Source organism: Lithobates pipiens, unplaced genomic scaffold (assembly GCF_037356315.1).
Source record: "Lithobates pipiens isolate NorthernLeopardFrog02 unplaced genomic scaffold, aLitPip1_a1.2 Scaffold_10, whole genome shotgun sequence".
NCBI lineage: Eukaryota > Metazoa > Chordata > Amphibia > Anura > Ranidae > Lithobates > Lithobates pipiens.
The window spans coordinates 238,332,810-238,358,493 of record NW_027507686.1 but is presented as its reverse complement, the minus strand read 5'-3'; positions in this window follow the sequence as shown (position 1 = coordinate 238,358,493).

Here is a 25,684-nt window from a genome sequence, read left to right as displayed (position 1 = left end):
GGGTGCTGTAATGTGAATGGAGGGCAGAGATGCGGGGGGCTGTAATGTGAATGGGAGGCAGAGCTGTGGGGGCTGCAATGTGAATAGGAGGCAGAGATGCAGGGGGGAGTAATGTGAATGGGGGGGGGGGGGGCAGAGATGTAGACGACTGCAATGTGAATAAGGGGCAGAGATGCAGGTGGCTATAATGTGAATGGGGCAGAGCTGTGGGGGGCTGCAATGTGTATAGGGGGCAGAGATACAGAGGGGCTGTAATATGAATGGGGGCAGAGATGTGGGAGGCTGCAATGTGAATAGGGGACAGAGAGGCAGGGAGCTATAATGTGAATCGGGGGCAGAGCTGTGGGGGGCTGCAATGTGAATAGGAGGCAGAGATACAGAGGGGCTGTAATGTGAATGGGGGTCAGAACTGTGGAGGGCTGCAATGTGAATAGGGGGCAGACATACAGGGGGGCTTTAATGTGAATGGGGGAGGAAGCTGTGGGGGGCTGCAATGTGAATAGGAGGCAGAGATACAGGGGGTGGTAATGTGAATGGGGGGACAGAGATGTGGGGGGCTGCAATGTGGATAGGGGACAGAGATGCAAGGGGGCTGTAATGTGAATGGGGGGGGGGAAAGCTGTGGGGGGCTGAAATGTGAATGGGGGCAGAGATACAGGGGGGCTGTAATGTGAATGGGAGGCAGAGCTGTGGGGGGCTGCAATGTGAATAGGAGTCAGAGATACAGGGGGGCTGTAATGTGAATGGGGGGGGGGCAAAGCTGTGGGGGGCTGAAATGTGAATGGGGGCAGAGATACAGGGGGCTGTAATGTGAATGGGGGGCAGAGCTGTGGGGGGCTGCAATGTGAATAGAAGTCAGAGATACAGGGGGGCCGTAATGTGAATGGGGGGGGGGGGAACTGTGTGGGGCTGCAATGTGAATATGAGGCATAGCTAAAAGGGGGTGGTAATGTGAATGGGGGGCAGAGCTGTGGGAGGCTGCAATGTGAATAGGGGGTAGAGATGCAGGGTAGCTGTAATGTGAATGATGGGCAGAGCTGTGGGGAGCTGCAATGTGAATAGGAGGCAGAGATACAGAGGGGCTGTAATGTGAATGGGGGTCAGAACTGTGGAGGGCTGCAATGTGAATAGGGGGCAGACATACAGGGGGGCTTTAATGTGAATGGGGGAGGAAGCTGTGGGGGGCTGCAATGTGAATAGGAGACAGAGATACAGGGGGTGGTAATGTGAATGGGGGGACAGAGCTGGGGGGGGGCTGCAATGTGGATAAGGGACAGAGATGCAAGGGGGCTGTAATGTGAATGGGGGGGCAAAGCTGTGGGGGGCTGAAATGTGAATGGGGGCAGAGATACACGGGGCTGTAATGTGAAGGGGGGCAGAGCTGTGGGGGGCTGCAATGTGAATAGGAGTCAGAGATACAGGGGGGCTGTAATGTGAATGGGGGGGGCAAAGCTGTGGGGGGCTGAAATGTGAATGGGGGCAGAGATACAGGGGGCTGTAATGTGAATGGTGGGCAGAGATATGGGGGGCTGCAATGTGAATAGGAGTCAGAGATACAGGGGGGCTGTAATGTGAATGGGGGGGAACTGTGTGGGGCTGCAATGTGAATATGAGGCATAGCTAAAAGGGGGTGGTAATGTGAATGGGGGGCAGAGCTGTGGGAGGCTGCAATGTGAATAGGGGGCAGAGATGCAGGGTAGCTGTAATGTGAATGGGGGCAGAGCTGTGGGGGGCTGCAATGTGAAGGGGGGGAGCTGGGGCAGAGCTGTGGGGGGCTGTAATGTGAAGGGGGGGGCAGAGCTGCAGTTGATGTTAAGGAAGGCAGAGCCATGGAGGGGGGGGGGGGGGGGGCTGTGATGTGAAGGCGGCAGAGCTGTGGGGGGCTGTGATATGAATGAGGGGCAGAGCTGGGGGAATTAACAATGTGAACAGGGGGTAGAGCTGCAGGGGGCTGTAATATGAATGGGGGGTAGAGCTGCAAGGGCTGCAGTATGAATAGGGGAGCAGAGCTGCAAGAGCTGCTGTATACATTGGGGGGCTAGAGATGCGGGGAGCTGTGATGTGATGAGGGGGGGTTAGCAGATCCATGGGGGGCTGCAATTTGCAGGGGGGAAGAAGCTGTGGGGGGAGATATGAAGCCACTTTTCTGCCCCTCAGCTGCACAGGTGAGTGAGCCCTAACAGTCATAGCTCATAATCCAGAAATCCACATATCTCACTAACTTTCTGGGTTTCCACTGCCTCCCAGTGATTGTAAGCAGAACACAGGTAATAAATATTTGAATGACATCATCGTTGACATTGCTGTGTCATTGAGTGAAATTATCATCATATGATAAAGGTTCATTCCTTTACTTTCGTCTTTATCTCTGCCTGACGACTCACCTGTTGCTTTTTTTTTTTTAACTCTCGCTGCTCAGAAGGTTGGAACCCGCGTCGCGTACCGAGCGGCCGTCCTGTGTGACTTCCCCACGACGCACAGAGGATCTGACATTTTTAAAATATATTTTGCATTTATCACAATTGTCACTTGCCATTAATTTCAATTCCCTTTATGCATCTGCTCAAAAAATAATTAGGATTTTATGCTGCAGTAAATATGCTTGTTCATCCATTAGGGCAAAGCGGAAGATTAATTGCATTACAATAAGAATCAGTGCAGGCAGGATTCTGAGTGCTGGTTGTAATGGCAGAGCTGCTGCCCACAATACCTTGCTCTGATAAGCTTCAAAAGCAGACGTAAATGGGAAAATAATTGGATCTCTGACAAGTATCACCATTCCTACATCTATCTATTTGAGCTGGAAAAGAATGTGTTACTGAAACAATGGGACCACGTTCCCCGGCATATTGTTTCCAAAATGATTCATTTTCTCTGCCATTGTGCGCCATACGGCTTGCCGTGAAAAGAACGCTAAACTTGCAAACAAAGAGAGAAAAAAAAGTAAAAAAAAAAAAAATTAGTTACCAATTTTTGTCGCACGTTGAGTTTATCTCCCGTGGCCTTCTTTGGTCAGAATAATTCCTTCAAACGCCCATCATGGCTTACACCTGCAATGCGACTTGTTGAAAAGTTTAGTCCGCTAATATTCAAAGATCATCTCTGGGCACAAAAACTTCCATTTAACTACTTTCCACCCAGGCCAATTCTGACATTTATCTCCTACATGTAAAAAAATCATAATTTGTTTGCTATAAAATTACTCAGAACCCCCAAACATTATACATATATTCTTTAGCAGAGACCCTAGAGAATAAAATGGCGGTCGTTAAAATTTGTTATGTCGTGCGGTATTTGTGCTGCAATTTTTCAAACGCTATTTTCTTTGAGCAGTGTGTAGCTGGATGTCGGGACGTGCGGCTGTATTCTCTCATTCCTGTGCATTGAGGTAGGTGGTTCCCTAACGAATCAGGCTGTTGACCGTTTTGGCATATCCTTTACCTACAGGGATTTCCTCACCCGGCTCCAGTGTCTTCATATGACCGGCCTTTGGCCCTGAGGTGTCAGCCCTTGTACACACGGTCGGACATTCCGACCACAAAATCCGTCGTGATGACGTTCGTTTGTTACGACGGGACTATGTTCAGGCTAGTAGCCAATAGCTTTGGTCTCGTAATTTGATCTGAGCATGTGTGGCACTTTGTCCGATCGGAATTCTCTACAAACGATCGGACAAAGTCCGATCGGATCATGTTGTCGGAAAATTTTAGATCCAGCTCTCAAACTTTGTTGGTCGGACATTCCGACGGAAAAAGCCCGATGGAGCCCACACACGGTCGGATTATCCAACAACACGGTCCGATCGGACATTTTCCGTCGGAATTTCTGACCGTGTGTACAAGGGCTTAAAAGTAGGCTTAACCCCCCCTCAATGATACAAACATCTCATTTATGTCATTCGATTTCTTTCTGATGCCCTCTCTGCCTTGAGATAGCAGTGCCACTGACACATCGACCACATGCTGTTTTGCCTGCGATTAAAATGCCAATGAAACATTGAAAACTATTTCACCTATTATTACTTTTTGAATTCCTCCTTTTTCTTTGCACTCCTGAAGAAGGAATAGACGATATCCCGAAACGCGCTGGGTGTAAGGAGGTTCCATCATACAAATGTTCTATATGGCGATATTAACTGACTGCGTTCAGTAAATCAATGTTTCATTTTTTATTCTTTATTTTGTTTAAATTCTAATAAATATTTTTCTACTACTATAATATTTTGATACTGTTTTATACAAATGGTTTGTTGCCTATAAAGTCCACCAAGGGGAACCCTCTTCTTTTCATTATGAATTTTGGATGTGGCACATAGTAAGCACTGTATTTGCCATTCTCTCTTTTTTCCTTTCTTTGTAAAAAAATACACTTTAATGAATTTTAATGCAAAAAAAAAATATATATAACCCAATTTTTTGGTAAACTAAAAAAGAGGTTACAACAGGTAAATAGATACCTAACATGTCACGCTTTAAAATTGTGCACACTGCAATGGCGCCAAACTTTGGTACTTAAAAATCTCCATAGGCAACGCTTTAAAAATTAGGCCAGGTTACTAGTTTAGAGTTACAGGAGGTCTAGTGCTAGAATTATTGCTCTCACTCTAATGTTTGTGGCGATACCTCACATGTGTGGTGCAAACATCGTTTACATATGTGGTTGAAACCTACGTATGCGCTCGCTTCTGCATGCGAGCACAAGGGGACGGGGAGCTTTAACCACTTGCCAACCGCTGCACACTGATATAAGTCAGCACAATGGCAGCAGTGGGCAAAAGGGCTTACCTGTACATCCCCTTCAATTGGCGGGGCTAGTGGGTGCGTACAGTGTGAACGTGCCCGCGGGACTGGCGGACTCGATGTCCTCCGGTCTCCCGGTGATCGCGTCACGGAGCCACAGAATAGGGAAGTGCCTATGTAAACAAGGCATTTCCCTGTTCTGGCTTGTGTCACGAAAGAGATCACCGCTCCCTGTCATCGGGAGCGGTGATCGCTGTCATGTGACTTGAAGCCCATCCCCCCCTCACAGTTAGAATCACTCCCTAGGACACACTTTACCCCTTCATCACTCCCTAGTGGGTAGCCCCTTCACTGCCAGTGTCATTTACACAGTAATCAGTGCATTTTTATAGCACTGATTGCGGTATGAATGACAATGGTCCCAAAATAGTGTCAAAATTGTGCGATGTGTCCGCCATAATTTCGCAGTCCTGATAAAAATTGCAGATCGCCACCATTACTAATAAAAAAAAAAAAAAAAAATGCCATAAAAATATCTCCTATTTTGTAGACGCTATAATTTTTGTGCAAACCAATAAATATACGCTTATTTTGGTTTTATTTACCAAAAATATGTAGAAGAATACATATCGGCCTAAACTGAGGGATATTTTTGGGGGATATTTATTATAGCAAAAAGTAAAAAAAAAAAAGCATTTTTTTCAAAATTGTCGCTCTTTTATTTTGTTTAATTTGTTGACACTATAACTTTTGCGCGAATCAATCAATATACGTTTATTTTTTACCAACAATATGTAGCAGAATACATATTGGCTTAAATTGATAAAGAAATTAGATTTTTTATTTTTTATTTATTGGATATGTTTTATAGCAAAAAGTTAAAAATATAGTTTTTTTTTCAAAATTGTCAGTCTTTTTTATTTATAGCGCAAAAAAATAAAAAAACACAGAAGTGATCAAATACCACCAAAAGAAAGCTCTATTTTGTGGGAAAAAATGTTGTTTGGGTTCAACGTCGCACAGTTAAAGTGACGCAAAAAGTGCTCTGGTCAGAAAGGGGGTAAAATCTACCGGGGCTAAAGCAGTTAATGAATTTTAATGTAAAAAAAAAACACAATATATAACCCAATTTTTTGGTAAACTAAAAAAGATGATTTTATACCAGGTAAATAACATGTCACACTTTAAATTGCGCACACTCGTGAAATGGCACCAAACTTTGGTACTTAAAAATCACCATAGGTTACGCTTTAAAAATTAGACCAGGTTACCAGTTTAGAGTTACTGAGGAGGTCTAGTGCTAGAATTATTGCTCTCGCTCCAATGTTTGTGGCGATACCTCACATGTGTGGTGCATATGTCGTTTACATAGGTGGGTGAAACCTACGTATGCGTTCGCTTCTGCATGCGAGCACAAGGGGACGGGGCGCTTTAAACATTTATTTATTTATTCATTTATGTATTTATTTTTTACACTGTCCCTTTATTTATTCTTTTTATCACTTTTATTCCCTTGTAATAGGAATAAAAATAAATGTAAACATCCCTTGTGATAGGAATCGGGCATGACAGGTCCTCTTTATGGAGAGATCTAAGGTCAATAAGACCCCAGATATCTCCCCTACCGTGGAAAGCATGAGTTAAAAAAAATAAAAATAAAACATTGATCTCTGCTTTCCAGGGGTAAAAAATGGCAGAGTTTACATTTGCCAGAGTCGAAAGTGACATCATGACGTCGCTTCCGGCCTCCCAGGGCCATAGAAATGGTCAGGGACCATGCGGTCCTCGGCCAGCTCTATGGTAATCTGGCACCGCCCCTGGATCAGATCTCCAGCTTTCAAATTGAATGAGAGAGCTCAGTAGTTGCAGGCATCATCAAAATATCACCACTTCAACCTAAGGACATCATTTGATGAGCTATGGGTGGGAAGTGGTTAATGTATATGTATTATAATGGACACAACAGATAAAAATCCACTTTATGTGTGCAAAAAACCTTTAAAAACCAAGATATTAGCTTGTAAATGTAGTAGTGGCATCAGTGCTGTGGGAGGAACTTAACAGGCCCCACCTACCACATGCTACCTGCAGAAAACTACAGGAGGGGGCGCAGAGAAGACCAGTCACCCTGCATAAGGAGAGGGATCAGCAGTGAGTGGTCTTTATTACAGAACGTCTTACCCTGGATTACTGCACAGATCTGGAAGAGATACACAAAGAACATCAATATTTGAAACTGATCTCTGGACACAAAACAACTTTAATTTGAACACATTCTTCAACAGCCACAAAGGAAATAAATCCTCTCTGTATGCACCAAATGCCTTTGCAAACCCAGATATTACCTTGGAAAAGCAGAGGTGACATCATCACTATGCTATTTTTGGCCTATGCAGACAGCAGGGCTGAGGGAGGGACCCAACACGTCCCACCCACTACAAGCTGCCTGTAGAAAACTACAGGAGGGGGGGCGGAGACAAGGAAAGAGAGCAGCAGTGAGCGGTCTTTATTACAGAAAGCTGCACCAATGCAAAGATTCACAGTGGATAACTTGCACAGATCCACAAGATAAACACAAAAGACACCAAGATTTAGGTGGGAATTTTTTTATAGAAAACTTTATTTAGTCCTCAATTTCAGCTTTAAGCAAAAGGTAGCAGCTGATAATTCAAGTTAAATGTGGCAGAGGTATGGGAATGACATCAGCCATCATGGTATCATGGCCACATCCATGACCTGGTATCAGGTCAGTGGGATGTGGTTTGTTTCTTAAGGTCGGTGAAGTGTGGATATTGCCTTCTAAAGCCGCGTACACACGGGCGGACTGTCTGGCCAACTAAGTCCGTCAGACAATCCGACGGACAGTCCGTCCTACTTTTGAATGAACGGACTTGACCACACACGATGAACAAACAGTCCGTCGAAAGCTTGCGCGATGACGTGTACAGCGCGTACGACGGGACTAGAAATACGACGTCCAATACACAGCAATGCAACCTTCCGCCGTGTAAATCCTTTCTGAGCATGCGACATAATTAGTCCGTCGAACTAGCCTACTCACGAGCGGACTGTCCGCTGAAACCAAAGTTGGACGGACAATATTACGGAAATTCCGAAATACTTAGTCCGCCACACTGCACGCTGAAAAAGTCAGCTGAAGCCCACACACGAGCGGACTGTCCGCTGAAATGTGTTTCGACGGACTAAGTTGGACAGACAGTCCGCCGTGTGTACGCGGCTTTAGCCCTTGTACACACGGTCGAAGATTCCGACGGAATGTGTCCTATAGTGTTTTGTTATTACTTTATGGGTTCGAGCTTTCAAAGCTGAACCTTTTTTGGTATTTTATAATCTAAAGATGATTATAAAGGTTATATCGTCAATGTGTGCATATTTTCAATGTTAAGTTTGCTAATATGTATATCGTCATGCCAATAAAATAAAGGGCCGCGGCCATTCATACCACAGATGTGAGTTATTAGCTTTATTTTATTTAAAGTCATTAAGAAATTAAATTTGTCCTCTAGTCCCATGAGAGTAGGGGGAGCATACTAGCGCCCCCTACATATGGGAATAGGGACAAGGGAATTTCAGTTAGATTTTATAACAGTAATTAATTGGTTACTTACCTGGTCACCTGATCAATCCTCCAGAATATTCTACAGTTACATCAGGTGATCCAATGAACCTATGAAAATAAACAGAAGGTTATAAAAGGAAAACAACCAACGAATTTCTTCAGAACGACGGTTGCAGCAGAAGAAAAAGGCGCCCGCCCTCCCCTCCCAATGTCGCGGTCCTTCCCTTCCCTCCCCCGTTTTTACTTGGTAGCCATCTTTTATTTTTCATTGTTGGTATAGTGTTTTGTTATTACTTTATGGGTTCGAGCTTTCAAAGCTGAACCTTTTTTGGTATTTTATAATCTAAAGATGATTATAAAGGTTATATCGTCAATGTGTGCATATTTTCAATGTTAAGTTGGCTAATATGTATATCGTCATGCCAATAAAATAAAGGGCCGCGGCCATTCATACCACAGATGTGAATTATTAGCTTTATTTTATTTAAAGTCATTAAGAAATTAAATTTGTCCTCTAGTCCCATGTGTCCTATCGGAGCGTTTTGTCGGATATTCCGACTGTGTGTGGTATGCATCGGACTGTTTCCGTCGGAATATCCGTCAGAACCAATTTTCCAACTTGTTGGAAATATTTTCCGACAAACTGGCCCGATCGGACATACTCCGATCATGTGTAGAGAATTCCGATCGGACAAAGTACCACGCATGCTCAGATCAAATTCCTACACCAAAGCTAATGGCTACTAGCCTGAACATAGTCCCGTCGTAACGAAAAAACGTCATCACGTTCTGAACAATCGGATTTTCTGACAACTTGGTCCGACCGTGTGTATGCAACAGTTTCGGACACAATCCGTCGGACAAAATCCGTCAGACAAAATCCAACGGATTTGGTTGGCAGAATGTCCGACCGTGTGTACAAGGGCTTAGGGTTTTGTTCTGCAGTTGGCTCAGTGGACAAACATTACTGTTAGCATGCTGTTTATACAGACATAGGTGCAACAACCATTTTCATATATTATATTGTGATTAGTGGTTACATAGTTGGTAAGGCTGAAAAAAGACAATAGTTCATTCAGTTCAACCTGTAGTAGGTGCATATATAAGTGTCTATACTGATTTCCCATATCCCTGTATGTTGTGTCCTTTAACCACTTCCCGCCCGGCCTATAGCAGAATGATGGCCAGATACATCACCCATGGCTATCCACATGTGAAAAAATATGCCCAAAATATGCCAATCATTGCCCACAAATGGGCACTGGCTGGCACCTCTGTGGCACATTACAAAACAGGGATGGCCAGCAATGCCACCCATCAGTGTCATCAGTGCCACCCATCAGTGTCCATCAGTGCCACATATCAGTGCCTATCCGTGCCCATCAGGGCCCACCTATCAGTGCCCATCCGTGCCACCTATCAGTGCCACCCATAAGTACCCATTAAACCATTAAACCTCATTTGCCATTTGTCTGCTCGCTCTTTTATTATGTGTAGGTCTTTCTGCAAAATCTCGATATCCTGATGCGAGTTTATTACTCTGCTTATCTTTGTGTCATCCGCAAAGACTGAGACTGAACTAGTTATCCCATACTCTAAATGATTTATGAATATGTTGAATAGAATTGGTTCCAAAACAGAACCTTGGGGTACCCCACTCACCTCTCCAGAGCATGTCCTGTTTAACACATTTTTCCAAATATTCTTAAATTTAAATATTCAAAATTCATAAATACGTAAGTTCGCAAATATGAAAATTCGGAAATTTGGAAATTCGGCAATTCAGAAATCCGAAAATCTGAAATAATAAACTAATAATACCTTAATTATTGCTAACTATTAAATTATAGGAATTGGAATTTCCTTTCAAATTTGGATGTTAGTTAACATAACGAATACGAATTTATCCAAAGTTACAAATTATCCGAAATAACGGATGCCATATCAAAAACGAATGGAACGGAACAGACTGAGACTGAACTAGTTATCCCATACTCTATATCATTTATGAATATGTTGAATAGAATTGATCCCAAAACAGAACCTTGGGGTACCCCACTCACCTCTCCAGAACATGTCCTGTTTAACAAATTTTTCCTAATATTTGTAAATTCGAATATTCGAAAATTCATAAATACGTAAGTTCGCAAATGAGAAAATTCGTAAATTTGGAAATTTGGAAATTCGGAAATTCAGAAATCCGAAAGTCTAAAATCTGAAATAATAATTAACTAATAATAACTTAACTATTGCTAACTATTAAATTATAGGAATTGGAATTTCCTTTCAAATTTGGATGTTAATTAACGTAACAAATACAAATTTATCCAAAGTTACAAATTATCAGAGATAATGAATGCCATATCAAAAACGAATGGAACGTAACAGACTGAGACTGAACTAGTTATCCCTTTCTTCTTTATCATTTATGAATATGTTGAATAGAATTGATCCCAAGACAGAACCTTGGGGTACCCCACTCACCTCTCCAGAACATGTCCGGTTTACCACATTTTTCTAAATAGTCGTAAATTCGAATATTGGAAAATTCATAAAAATGTAAGTTCGCAAATTTAAAAATTCAGAAATTTGAAAATTCGTAAAATTTGGAAATTCGGAAATTCTGAAGTCCGAAAGCCGAAAATCTGAAATAATAACTAACTAATAATAACTTAACTATTACTAACTATTAAATTATAGGAATTGGACTTTCCTTTCAAATTTGGATGTTAATTAATGTAACGAATACGAATTTATCCAACGTTACAAATTATCCGAAATAACGAATGCCATATCAAAAACGAATGGAACGGAACAGACTGAGACTGAACTAGCTATCCCATACTCTACATCATTTATGAATATGTTGAATAGAATTGATCCCAAAACAGAACCTTAACCTCTCCAGAACATGTCCTGTTTAACAAATTTTTCCTAATATTTGTAAATTCGAATATTCAAAAATTCATAAATACGTAAGTTCGCAAATGAGAAAATTCGTAAATTTGGAAATTCAGAGATCCGAAAGCCGAAAATCTGAAATAATAATTAACTAATAATAACTTAACTATTACTAACTATTAAATTATAGGAATTGGAATTTCCTTTTAAATTTGGATGTTAATTAACGTAACAAATACAAATTTATCCAAAGTTACAAATTATCCGAGATAATGAATGCCATATCAAAAACGAATGGAACATAACAGACTGAGACTGAACTAGTTATCCCATACTCTATATCATTTATGAATATGTTGAATATAATTGATCCCAAGACAGAACCTTGGGGTACCCCACTCACCTCTCCAGAACATGTCCCGTTTAACACATTTTTCTAAATCTTCGTAAATTTGAGTATTCGAAAATTCATAAAAATGTAAGTTCACGAATTAAAAAATTCTGAAATTTGAAAATTCGGAAAATTTGGAAATTCGGAAATTCAGAAATCCGAAAGCCGAAAATCTGAAATAATAACTAACTAATAATAACTTAACTATTACTAACTATTAAATTATAGGAATTGGAATTTCCTTTCAAATTTGGATGTTAGTTAATGTAACAAATACGAATTTATCCAACGTTACAAATTATCCGAAATAACGAATGCCATATCAAAAACGAATGGAACGGAACAGACTGAGACTGAACTAGCTATCCCATACTCTACATCATTTATGAATATGTTGAATAGAATTGATCCCAAAACAGAACCTTAACCTCTCCAGAACATGTCCTGTTTAACAAATTTTTCCTAATATTTGTAAATTCGAATATTCAAAAATTCATAAATACGTAAGTTCGCAAATGAGAAAATTCGTAAATTTGGAAATTCAGAGATCCGAAAGCCGAAAATCTGAAATAATAATTAACTAATAATAACTTAACTATTACTAACTATTAAATTATAGGAATTGGAATTTCCTTTTAAATTTGGATGTTAATTAACGTAACAAATACAAATTTATCCAAAGTTACAAATTATCCGAGATAATGAATGCCATATCAAAAACGAATGGAACATAACAGACTGAGACTGAACTAGTTATCCCATACTCTATATCATTTATGAATATGTTGAATATAATTGATCCCAAGACAGAACCTTGGGGTACCCCACTCACCTCTCCAGAACATGTCCCGTTTAACACATTTTTCTAAATCTTCGTAAATTTGAGTATTCGAAAATTCATAAAAATGTAAGTTCACAAATTAAAAAATTCTGAAATTTGAAAATTCGGAAAATTTGGAAATTCGGAAATTCAGAAATCCGAAAGCCGAAAATCTGAAATAATAACTAACTAATAATAACTTAACTATTACTAACTATTAAATTATAGGAATTGGAATTTCCTTTCAAATTTGGATGTTAGTTAATGTAACAAATACGAATTTATCCAACGTTACAAATTATCCGAAATAACGAATGCCATATCAAAAACGAATGGAACGGAACAGACTGAGACTGAACTAGCTATCCCATACTCTACATCATTTATGAATATGTTGAATAGAATTGATCCCAGAACAGAACCTTAACCTCTCCAGAACATGTCCTGTTTAACAAATTTTTCCTAATATTTGTAAATTCGAATATTCAAAAATTCATAAATACGTAAGTTCGCAAATGAGAAAATTCGTAAATTTGGAAATTCAGAGATCTGAAAGCCGAAAATCTGAAATAATAATTAACTAATAATAACTTAACTATTACTTACTTTTAAATTATAGGAATTGGAATTTCCTTTTAAATTTGGATGTTAATTAACGTAACAAATACAAATTTATCCAAAGTTACAAATTATCCGAGATAATGAATGCCATATCAAAAACGAATGGAACGTAACAGACTGAGACTGAACTAGTTATCCCATACTCTATATCATTTATGAATATGTTGAATATAATTGATCCCAAGACAGAACCTTGGGGTACCCCACTCAGCTCTCCAGAACATGTCCCGTTTAACACATTTTTTTAAATCTTCGTAAATTCGAGTATTCGAAAAATCATAAAAATGTAAGTTCACAAATTAAAAAATTCTGACATTTGAAAATTCGTAAAATTTGGAAATTCGGAAATTCAGAAATCCGAAAGCCGAAAATCTGAAATAATAACTAACTAATAATAACTTAACTATTACTAACTATTAAATTATAGGAACTGGAATTTCCTTTCAAATTTGGATGTTAGTTAATGTAACAAATACGAATTTATCCAAAGTTACGAATTATCCAAAATAACGAATGTCATATCAAAAACGAATGGAACGTAACAAATTAATAATAATAAATACCAATAATAATCATAACAACTTTTTATTATTATTATTATTTATTATTAATTTATTCCATTCCATTTGTTTAGATGCGGCATTCGTTATTTCGGAAAATTCATAACTTCGGATAAATTTGTATTCACTAACAGCCAAATTTGAAAGGAAATTCCAATACCTATAATTTAATTGTTAGCTATTATTAGTTAGTTAGTTATTCTTTCTAATTTTCAAATTTACGAATTTTCAAATGTATATGAAACAGAGGGACCCATAGGAGTCTGCTAGGTGTTTTAGGGGACTTTTGAGATTTGTGTGCCATGCTTTCTTTAAAAAAAAGAAGCCAGGAAGGCTTAAAAAAAAGAAAAAAAAATCACTGCTCTGCAACAAATGGGATCTATTTCCATTGGCACATGTTCCTCTGGGTAGTGACCCCCCCCCCCTCCCCCCACCCTCACCCTTGCCTAATATCTCAGAAAATGGGCATTTTTTATTTTGACAGATTCGCCGCCCATTGATTTTAAAGGGGTTTGGGTTTAGCATTCAAACTTCTTTGAAGTTTGTCAAACTCTGCTCAAACCAAATCCAGGGCAATTTGGCTTATCACTACTTGTGAATAAAATATGTCTTCTAATTTCTTTTTTTTTAAGTAACTAAAGGTAATTATTTTCATTTTGGATAGAATGGAAGGTTCACCAGGGTCACCAGGGTCACCAGAACTATCCTTCCAATTGGAAGACTTTTCTCTATTACTGTCATGGGCAGGGCTTGGGAACTTGGTTCTGGCACCTCCAGGGGTGTTAGGGTGTGCTGGAGGGTCTATTGATGTTGGCTGCTGGGGGATCTATTGTGGCTTGAGGGAACTATAATTGTGGGGGGTCTGTTGATGCTGGTGGGGGATCTGTTGATGCTTTTAGGAGTCTTATCAGTGGTGGCTGGTGCTCAAAAATTTGGGGGGAGCAGAAAAAAACTGAAAAATACTGAAAAAAACATCAATTACAGCCTCACTTTGCCCATATGGAGACCAGCCTTGTGTAGTGATGGCCGAACAGTTCGCCCGGCGGTCGTTTCACGGCGAATTTTGGCTGTTCGCGGTCTGCCAGTTCGGCGGACTATTGGCGTAGTTCGCCCGGCGGACTTACGTGTTTTTACTGTGTAAAGGAACTTTGACCTTATGACACATCCATCATGGGGTACAGGACAGCCAATTGAGACATGACAGCACATGGACACTTGGACATTCCCCCTAACTTATAAATACACCCGATACGGCGGCCATTTTACATTCTTTCTTCTGTCACTATAGGGAAAGGTTGCTGTTTGGAGCAGGGACAGCTAAAACGCTAGCTATTTGGTACACAAAAGTTCTTTTCAGGACTGGTATAGGTGTTAGGTGTATATAGGTTTGCTGTGCTACTGATTGTTGCAGCAGCCTAAGTGTCTTTTGTCAGTTTAGAGAAAGGGACAGGACGGTGTGTCTGCTGCTATTTTAGGGACAGCCAGATTAGTCATCATCATCATCATCATCATTAGCTGTTACTATCAGGTCCACAAAAGAGCTATTCGAGTAACCAGTAATTGTTCCAGGCTCCTCTTTTTTGCCAGTTTGTATAGGGACAGGAAGGAAGCAGTGTGTCAGGCAGTGAGGGTCAGTTTAAACAGTTGCTGTTACTATTAGTTCCACAAAGGTTCTTTTCAGGACTGGTATCAGTGGTATGGTAATAGGCTTGTACACGTATAATATTCTTTCTTCCAAATATAGAAAGAATATTATACTTGACTGCTGCCCTTCTGCTGCAGTCTGCTAATCATTCACAACTCACTTGTTCCACAAAGCTCTTTATCAGGACTGGTAACTTGGTCTGTGTAGGGTGCTACAGTACATAGGGTTGAGTGAGGTACAGTCTGCTGTTCTGTAAGGACCGCTATTGGTCCACAATAGATAGGGTTGAGGTGCACCACTGCTTACCGCTGCCCTATACTGCAGCAGTCCTTCAGCAGTATAGGGACTGACGTACAGTCTGCTAATCAGTCACACAAAACCTACTTGGTCCACAAAGGTCCTTATAAGGACTGGTAACTTGGTGAAGGGTGCTACAGTACATAGGGTTGAGTGCGGTACAGTCTGCTGTTCTGTAAGGACCGCTATCGGTCCACAATAGATAGGGTTGAGGTGCACTACTGCTGACCGCTGCCCTATACTGCAGCAGTCCTTCATTGGTATAGAGACTGACGTACAGTCTGCTAATCACTAACACACAACCTGCTTGGTCCACAAAAGTTCTTATAAGGACTGGTAACTTGGTCTAGGGTGCTACAGTACATAGGGTTGAGTGAGGTACAGTCTGCTATTCTATAAGGACTGTTATCGGTCCACAATACATAGGGTTGAGGTGCACTACTGCTGACCGCTGCCCTATACTGCAGCAGTCCTTCATTGGTATAGGGACTGACGTAAAGTCTTCTAATCAGTCACACACAACCTGCTTGGTCCACATAAGTTCTTATAAGGACTGGTAACTTGGTCTAGGGTGCTACAGTACATAGGGTTGAGTGAGGTACAGTCTGCTATTCTATAAGGACTGTTATCGGTCCACAATACATAGGGTTGAGGTGCACTACTGCTGACCGCTGCCCTATACTGCAGCAGTCCTTCATTGGTATAGGGACTGACGTAAAGTCTTCTAATCAGTCACACACAACCTGCTTGGTCCACAAAAGTTCTTATAAGGACTGGTAACTTGGTCTAGGGTGCTACAGTACATAGGGTTGAGTGAGGTACAGTCTGCTATTCTATAAGGACTGTTATCGGTCCACAATACATAGGGTTGAGGTGCACTACTGCTGACCGCTGCCCTATACTGCAGCAGTCCTTCATTGGTATAGGGACTGACGTAAAGTCTTCTAATCAGTCACACACAACCTGCTTGGTCCACAAAAGTTCTTATAAGGACTGGTAACTTGGTCTAGGGTGCTACAGTACATAGGGTTGAGTGAGGTACAGTCTGCTATTCTATAAGGACTGTTATCGGTCCACAATACATAGGGTTGAGGTGCACTACTGCTGACCGCTGCCCTATACTGCAGCAGTCCTTCATTGGTATAGGGACTGACGTAAAGTCTTCTAATCAGTCACACACAACCTGCTTGGTCCACAAAAGTTCTTATAAGGACTGGTAACTTGGTCTAGGGTGCTACAGTACATAGGGTTGAGTGAGGTACAGTCTGCTATTCTATAAGGACTGTTATCGGTCCACAATACATAGGGTTGAGGTGCACTACTGCTGACCGCTGCCCTATACTGCAGCAGTCCTTCATTGGTATAGGGACTGACGTAAAGTCTTCTAATCAGTCACACACAACCTGCTTGGTCCACAAAAGTTCTTATAAGGACTGGTAACTTGGTCTAGGGTGCTACAGTACATAGGGTTGAGTGAGGTACAGTCTGCTATTCTATAAGGACTGTTATCGGTCCACAATACATAGGGTTGAGGTGCACTACTGCTGACCGCTGCCCTATACTGCAGCAGTCCTTCATTGGTAGGAGAATGAAGAGGACGACATTATCCTGGATGATGAGCAGGAGCCAGGCCACCACACCGCTTCCACTTTAGTGCAAATGGGGGCCTTCATGCTCCAGTGTTTTAATAGGGACCCCCCGTATAAAAAGCATAAGGGTCAAGGACCAGTACTGGCTGGCAACGTACTTAGACCCCCGGTACAAACACAAAACGGCGGAAATGTTACCGCCGTCGCAGAGGGCTGTCAGAATGCAGCACTTCCAGGCCTTGCTTCGAGAAATGCTGCATTCTGCTTTTGCGTGCGCTGGCAGAGGAGCAATTCCCACTCCCAGAGAAGGATTTGCGGGTACCAATCCAACAGCGCCCGCAAGAAGAGGCCGGTTTGAAGATGTGTTGGTGACTTCGGATATGAGGTCATTCTTTCAGCTGACCCATTGACAGGTGTTATCCGGATCCAGCATCAGGGAATGCCTAGACCGTCAGGTGTCCGACTACATTGGGTTAACAGCCGATGTGGACGCTCTGAGGAGTGATGAACCCCTGGACTACTGGGTGGGCAGGCTTGACCTCTGGCCAGAGCTTGCCCAATTTGCAATCGAACTGTTGGCTTGCCCCTCATCCAGTGTCCTGTCCGAAAGGACGTTCAGCGCAGCAGGGGGGATCGTGAACGATAAGCGTACTCGCCTAGCTCCCGACAGTGTTAACTACCTCACATTTCTAAAAATGAATGAGACATGGATCTCGGAGGAATTCAACACATGTGACCAGTAGACCATGTATATGTCTATAAACTATTTTTTTAATCAAGCACACAGACCTTCTTTCTTCATTTGGCTCACTTCCTTGTCCCAAAAAAGCACACCGTACTATATGCCCCTACCCTCCTCTTTGAAGAGGTTGAGCGGTGTCATATTTCTACTGGGGCTGCTTATGAGGGGATCACACCATCCCTGTGCTGTGCTGACTTCCTCCTGGGGGTTCTTTTTATGAGGGGATCACACCATCCCTGTGCTGTGCTGAGTTTCTCCTGGGCCTGCTTATTATGAGGGGATCACACCATCCCTGTGCTGTGCTGACTTCCTCCTGGGGGTTCTTATTATGAGGGGATCACACCATCCCTGTGCTGTGCTGAGTTTCTCCTGGGCCTGCTTATTATGAGGGGATCACACCATCCCTGTGCTGTGCTGACTTCCTCCTGGGGGTTCTTATTATGAGGGGATCACACCATCCCTGTGCTGTGCTGAGTTTCTCCTGGGCCTGCTTATTATGAGGGGATCACACCATCCCTGTGCTGTGCTGACTTCCTCCTGGGGGTTCTTATTATGAGGGGATCACACCATCCCTGTGCTGTGCTAAGTTTCTCCTGGGCCTGCTTATTATGAGGGGATCACACCATCCCTGTGCTGTGCTGACTTACTCCTGGGGGTTCTTATTATGAGGGGATCACACCATCCCTGTGCTGTGCTGAGTTTCTCCTGGGCCTGCTTATTATGAGGGGATCACACCATCCCTGTGCTGTGCTGACTTACTCCTGGGGCTGCTTACGGTGCTGCTGTCAGTGCTGTATATCACGGTGCTGGTGTGAGTGCTTAATGTCACGCTGCTGCTGTCAGTGCTGTATATCACGGTGCTGATGTCAGTGCTTAATGTCACGCTTCTGATGTCAGTGCTCTCTATCACGCTGCTGCTGTCAGTGCTGTATATCACGGTGCTGATGTCAGTGCTTAATGTCACGCTTCTGATGTCAGTGCTCTCTATCACGGTGCTGCTGTCAGTGCTGTATATCACGGTGCTGATGTCAGTGCTTAATGTCACGCTTCTGATGTCAGTGCTCTCTATCACGGTGCTGCTGTCAGTGCTGTATATCACGGTGCTGATGTCAGTGCTTAATGTCACGCTTCTGATGTCAGTGCTCTCTATCACGGTGCTGCTGTCAGTGCTGTATATCACGGTGCTGATGTCAGTGCTTAATGTCACGCTTCTGATGTCAGTGCTCTCTATCACGGTGCTGCTGTCAGTACTGTATATCACAGTGCTGATGTCAGTGCTTTATGTCACACTGCTGATGTCAGTGCTCTCTATCACGGTGCTGTTGTCAGATGACTCTATCACGGTGCAGGTGTCATTGCTGTATGTCATGCTGCTGATGTCAGTGCTCTGTATCACGGTGCTGCTGTCAGATGACTCTATCACGGTGCAGGTGTCATTGCTGTATGTCACGCTGCTGGTGATCATCTCCTGCACCCTCTTCTTTGCCTACTCTGGTCCCTGACCTTCCGTCTCCTCCATTGCCTTCATGCGCTCCACAGTCCTGAATTGTCAGAACAATTTCCCATATAAAAAAAGAATGCTTGTAGTTATCGATCCCAAATTCACCTCATACATGTATTATGTCATTGGTCATGTGGTGGGACTATGTTTGCCCAGCTAATAATTATTTTGTGGCTGCAAATTTGACCTAAAGGTTTGCAAAGTTCGCCTCCCATTGAAGTCAATGGGGCCCGCCGCAAACTTTACGTTTCGCGAACTATCGGCCGCGTTCGCGGTCCGCGTTCGCGAAACATCCCGTCGGAAGTTCGTCCATCACTAGCCTTGTGTGACTGACTACACAGTAGATAAGACATCCTTCACAGCCAGCATATGGAAAGAAGGAGGCAGAGAAGGTGTCAGGAGTCACAGCTGCCTGTCACTAGCAATGGATTCCTGCTCAGGATAGAGCCTCATTAACAGACATGTAATTCCTCATCACTGATCTGTGTGTGTCCATCCCACCCAATATCTATCTCTCCCTCCCACTCAGTGTCCATCCATCCATCCCACTCAGTGTCCATCCATCCATCCATCCCACTCAGTGTCCATCCATCCATCCATCCTACTCAGTGTCCATCCATCCATCCATCCCACTCAGTGTCCATTCATCCATCCATCCATCCCACTCAGTGTCCATCCATCCATCCATCCATCCATCCATCCATCCATCCATCCCACTCAGTGTCCATCCATCCATCCCACTCAGTGTCCACCCATCCATCCATCCATCCCACTCAGTGTCTGTCCATCCATCCACCCCACTCAGTGTCCATCCATCCCACTCAGTGTCCATCCATCCATCCCACTCAGTGTCTAACTATCCATCCATCCCAGTGTCCACCCATCCATCCATCCCACTCAGTGTCTATCCATCCCACTCAGTGTCCATCCATCCATCCATCCATCCATCCATCCATCCATCCCACGCAGTGTCCATCCATCCATCCATCCCACTCAGTGTCCATCCATCCATCCCACTCAGTGCCTATCTATCCATCCATCCCATTCAGTGTCCATCCATCCATCCCACTCAGTGTCCATCCATCCCACTCAGTGTCTATTCATCCATCCCACTCAGTGTCCATCCATCCATCCCACTCAGTGTCTATCCATCCATCCATCCCACTCAGTGTCTATCCATCCCACTCAGTGTCCATCCATCCATCCATCCATCCCACGCAGTGTCCATCCATCCATCCATCCCACTCAGTGTCCATCCATCCACCCCACTCAGTGCCTATCTATCCATCCATCCCACTCAGTGTCTATCCATCCATCCCACTAAGTGTCCATCCATCCCTCCCACCCAGTATCTATCTATCCATCCATCCCTCCCTTCCACCAGTATCTATCTATCTATCTATCTATCTATCTATCTATCTATCTATCTATCTATCTATCTATCTATCTATCTATCTATCTATCTATCTATCTATCTATCTCTCTATCTATCTGTCCATTTATCTAATTTCTTTGTCTGCCTATCTATTTATCTAACTATCTGTAGGCCCTATTGCGGGCGAGTGACCAAAGGGGGGGGGGGCTGGTTCGGGCTTTGTTTGCGCCCCCCCCCCAAAAAATGGAGCACCAGCCGCCACTGGGGCCAAGGCTGAGATACAAAATGTATCCATACTGTCACAGTTGGTTGGTAGTACCACCTTCCGAAGGTGACCCATTCAAGTGCACGGGGCCACACTGCAACTGCCCCACAACCACTTGAAATGGTGGCGCATCTTTTGGTGCTGAAAATAAGCAATGAGGAGGTGATTGTCTGTCAAAAACCCTCTGAAACTTGACCCACCATGGATTGCTATTCGAGGGCAACACAAGTCTAAACAAGCCCTGACAACTTTGAACCCGGAAGTGATGTAATACATATCACATCCATGTTCATTCACCAGAGGGGAGATCAGAGAACTACCAAAGCCTATTTGTAAATGGCCCTGGTAGACAAGTTGTGAAATAAAACAAACAAAGGAGACTCCTGTAAATGAAGACTTGATGCAAACGTGGTGGAAATGTGGAACATTCTTCTCTTCGCCCTTGTACACACGGTCGGACATTCCGACAACAAAATCCGTCGGATTTTGTCCGAAACCGGTGTTGCATACACACGGTTGGACAAAGTTGTCGGAAAATCCGATCGTTCGTAACAAGATGACGTTATTTAGTTATGACGGGACTACATTCAGGCTAGTAGCCAATAGCTTTGGTCTAGGAATTTGATCTGAGCATGCGTGGCACTTTGTCTGATCGGGATTCTCTACAAACGATCGGACAAAGTCCGATCGGATCATGTTGTCGGAAAATTTTTATATCCAGCTCTCAAACATTGTTGGTCGGACATTCTGACGGAAAAAGTCAGATGAAGCCCACACATGGTCGGATTATCCAACAACACGGTCCGATCGGACATTCTCCGTCAGAATGTCCGACCGTGTATACTTAGGGCTTGTTCCGTCCGACGCAAAAGATTCTTTCAAAAAAATACAGAAATAACATTTTGGAATGTTGATTGAGGGTTTTATACGATTGCCTTTCAGGATCATAAAGGATTTTTTTTCTTCCCTGGTGGAGCAATTTGGCTTACTCTTTATAAGGGTTGTTTGCCTTCCTCTGGATCAAGAGCAAGCTTGAGCTTCTGAGGATCAAGAGTTATTATTTTTTATTTTTTTTAACTCAATAGACATGTGCCTTTATTCAGCGTGGGTAAGTTAATGGGTAGTGTTTTGATGTAGCTTGGGAATAAAGGTTAGGCATAGGATTTAGGGTTCTTTTTTGGTTCTGTTAAAATCTCTTGAATTAAATCCCAATAGGCGTTATATATATCAGTAGTGTAAAAATAAAGAACACCCGTGCAAAACAGACAATTCAAGGTGTTACTATAAAAATGTATAATTTGTGTAAAATAATAAATGGTGAAAACCTTGGGTAGCTGCTGCCTTAATGGTGTATGTTAATTTTCACACACCATTTAATACATGGTAAAATAAAGAAGCTGTGCTTACCCTATCGATGTGTTAAATCTCATACACTGTAAAACCATTGTAAACGTTTTCTGTCTTCTGTAATGTCATTGAAAACTTTAATAAATATTAATGACAAAAAACAAACAAACAAACAAAAAAAAATTAAAAATCAGAAAAAGATATATCAATGTAAATTCATATTCCAATATAAAAGTCCTTGTAGTGCTAATATAATCTAAATCCAAATGCTATAGTGCTGATTGTTTTAAATTATTATTATCAAAGGAAAACTGGTCCAAAATAGTAAAACAAATATATATATCTACAAAAAAATGTAGCTGTATATTTCTTGCTATTATCCTAATTTACCACCTAAGAACAACCCAAAATAAATTCTCCTGCTCCTGGTGATTGCAGCAATGCCACGTATGTGTATGTTAGTTGTTGTTTATACCTGTAGTACAGCCCAGAAACAATAGTGCGCATTTTGCTTTTTTTTTATATCCTGCCTAAAATACACTGTCATTAAATTTAAAATTGTTTTTTTTTATTCTACCCAAAATATGCTGACCTTGACCTTTTACCCTGACCTTGACCCTAACACTAACCCTGACAACCTTTATCTTGTTTTTTTTTAATTTTTTGGGGTATTTATTTATTTATTTATTGAGTTTATTTATTTATTTTTTGCACACTTTGGTATGTTTACAATTCCTCTCCTGCAAGAAGAGGAAAATACATTCATTCTGTTTCATTTCTGATACGTTTGTTAATCATTTTGTTTTGTCATTTTAGTTATGTTATATTGATTCTGCATATGCGGATTCATTTTGTGTATTCCTTATTTTAAAATCAATTTGAATTTCAAAAGAAAACTATGTTCGTTCTATTTTATTCTATTCTATTAAATTTTTTTCTATTCTGTTCCAATGCTTTTCTTTTGTATTGTATTCTATTCTTTTCCATTCTATCCATTAACCACTTGCCCTTTTCAAGATTTACCCCCCTTCCTGACCAGGCCACTTTGTGCAAATCGGCACGGCATTACTTTAACTGACCATTATGCGGTCGTGCAATGTTGTACCCAAATAAAATCGATGTAATTTTTTTTCCACAAATAGACCTTTCTTTTGGTGGTATTTGATCACCTCTGCATTTTTTTTTTTTTTTTTGGGGCTATAAACAATTTTGAAAAAAATAACTATATTTTTTACTTTTTGCTATAAAACATATCCAATAAAAAATGTAAAAAAATCAAATTTCTTCCTCAATTTAGGCCAATATGTATTCTGTTACATATTTTTGGTAAAAAAAAAAATAAGCGTATATTGATTGGCTTTGCGCAAAATCTATAGCGTCTACAAATTATGGGATATATTTATGGAATTTTTATTTTATTTATTTATTTTTTATTTATTTTTATTTTTATTTTTTTAACTAGTAATGGTGGCGATCAGCGACTTATAGCGGGACTGTGACATTGTGGCGGACAAATCAGACACACAGTGACAATTTCGGCACTTCTTTGGGGACCAGTGATACTAATATCCAGATCAATGCTAAAAATATGCACTGTCACTCTACTAATGGCACTGGCAGGGAAGGGGTTAACTTCGGGGACAATCACAGGGTTAAATGTGTTCCTAGGAGGTGCTTTGTAACTGTGGGGGAGGTGCTTGTACTGTGGGAAGGCAAAGATCTGTGTTCCTGCTTAGCAGAAACACAGGATTACTACCTTTCCTACTGACACGACGGCAATATGCCTTGTTTACATAGGCAGACCGCCTTTCTGCTTCTCTCGAGAATGATCGGTGGGTCCTAGGGGACCCACCCTCTTTTGCTAGACATGTGTACTGTTAAAAATGTTGTTTGTTTTCGTTTTCATTTCTTTACTTTTTTTTTTTTTTGGGTCATTCGTTATGATCGAAAGTCGTTATTTTTTGAATAAATTCATAACTTTGAAATTTGTTATGTTCCATTCATTTAGATGAGGTATTCGTAAATTTGTAAATTCGTAAATTCGAAAATTTGAAAATTTGTACATTTGTAAATTTCAAAATGAGACATTTCAGAAATTCAAAAATGCAATAATCCAAAATAATAAATAACTAACTAATAGTAACAAACTATTAAATTATAGGTATTGGGATTTCCTCAAATGTGGCTGTTTAGGAACGCAATGAATAGGAATTTATCCAAAGTTAAGAATTATCCAAACTAACAAATGCCACCACATCTAATTGAATGGAATGTAACAAAATACTACTACTACTACTACTACTACTACTACTACTACTACTAATAATAATAATAATAATAATAATGATAATAATAATAATACATTTTTCTTTTATTATTATTATTTATTAATATTAATTAGTTATGTTAGTTCATATGCGGCATTCGTTATTTCAGATAATTAGTAACTTTGGATAAATTCATATTTGTTACGTTCACTAACAGCCAAATTTGAAACGGAATTCCAATATCTATAATTTAAACGTTAGTAATAGTTATTATTGTTAGTTTAGTTAGTCTTTTTTTTAATCAAATTTTCAGGTTTTCAAATTTTTGTATTTTGGTTTTTATTTTCGGATTTTTGTTCTTTTGAATTTTCTGAATTTTTTTCTTATTTTCAGATTTTTGAATTGACAAATTTTCGAAAAAATTTGTTGAACGGGACGGGTTTTTGCTATTTTGAATATTTACAAATTAATTTATTTGTCAAATTTCGTTGAAAAAACAATTTGGAACTAAATTAATTGCACATTCTAGCTTTAGCTGTGTCCAATCACTGCGGGAGCGAGACGCTGGTGGCGTGCTTACGCGCCCCAGGCCCGGAAGTGCAAAATTCCATACCTGTACGCACAGGAGAGCCGCCTTGCTGCCGTATATGTATTGTATACAGTCAGCAAGCTGGTTACACTTGGACAATAAAGCCTAGAAGCTGATTGGTTACTATGCACAGCTGAACCACATACTGTGTGCTGCAGTTTTAGTAAATCTCCCCCCTTAGAATTTGGGAACGGTCTTCTTTTTATGCAAATTACAAAGAGGTATAACAAAGAATTATGCCTTTTAGAAGTCCAATCCGCATCTGTCTATCACTGAAACAATTCAACAATCAATTCTGAGTGAAATTGCCCATTATAGAGAACATGATACTTCTTGGCAGAGAAGGACTCCACTCTTATTTACAATATGATACAATCTATATCATTGCTCTATAGGAATTGCCAATTCTTATGTGGATTACCTCCAAGGTGCTGCCCTTTATCACCTTCAAATTC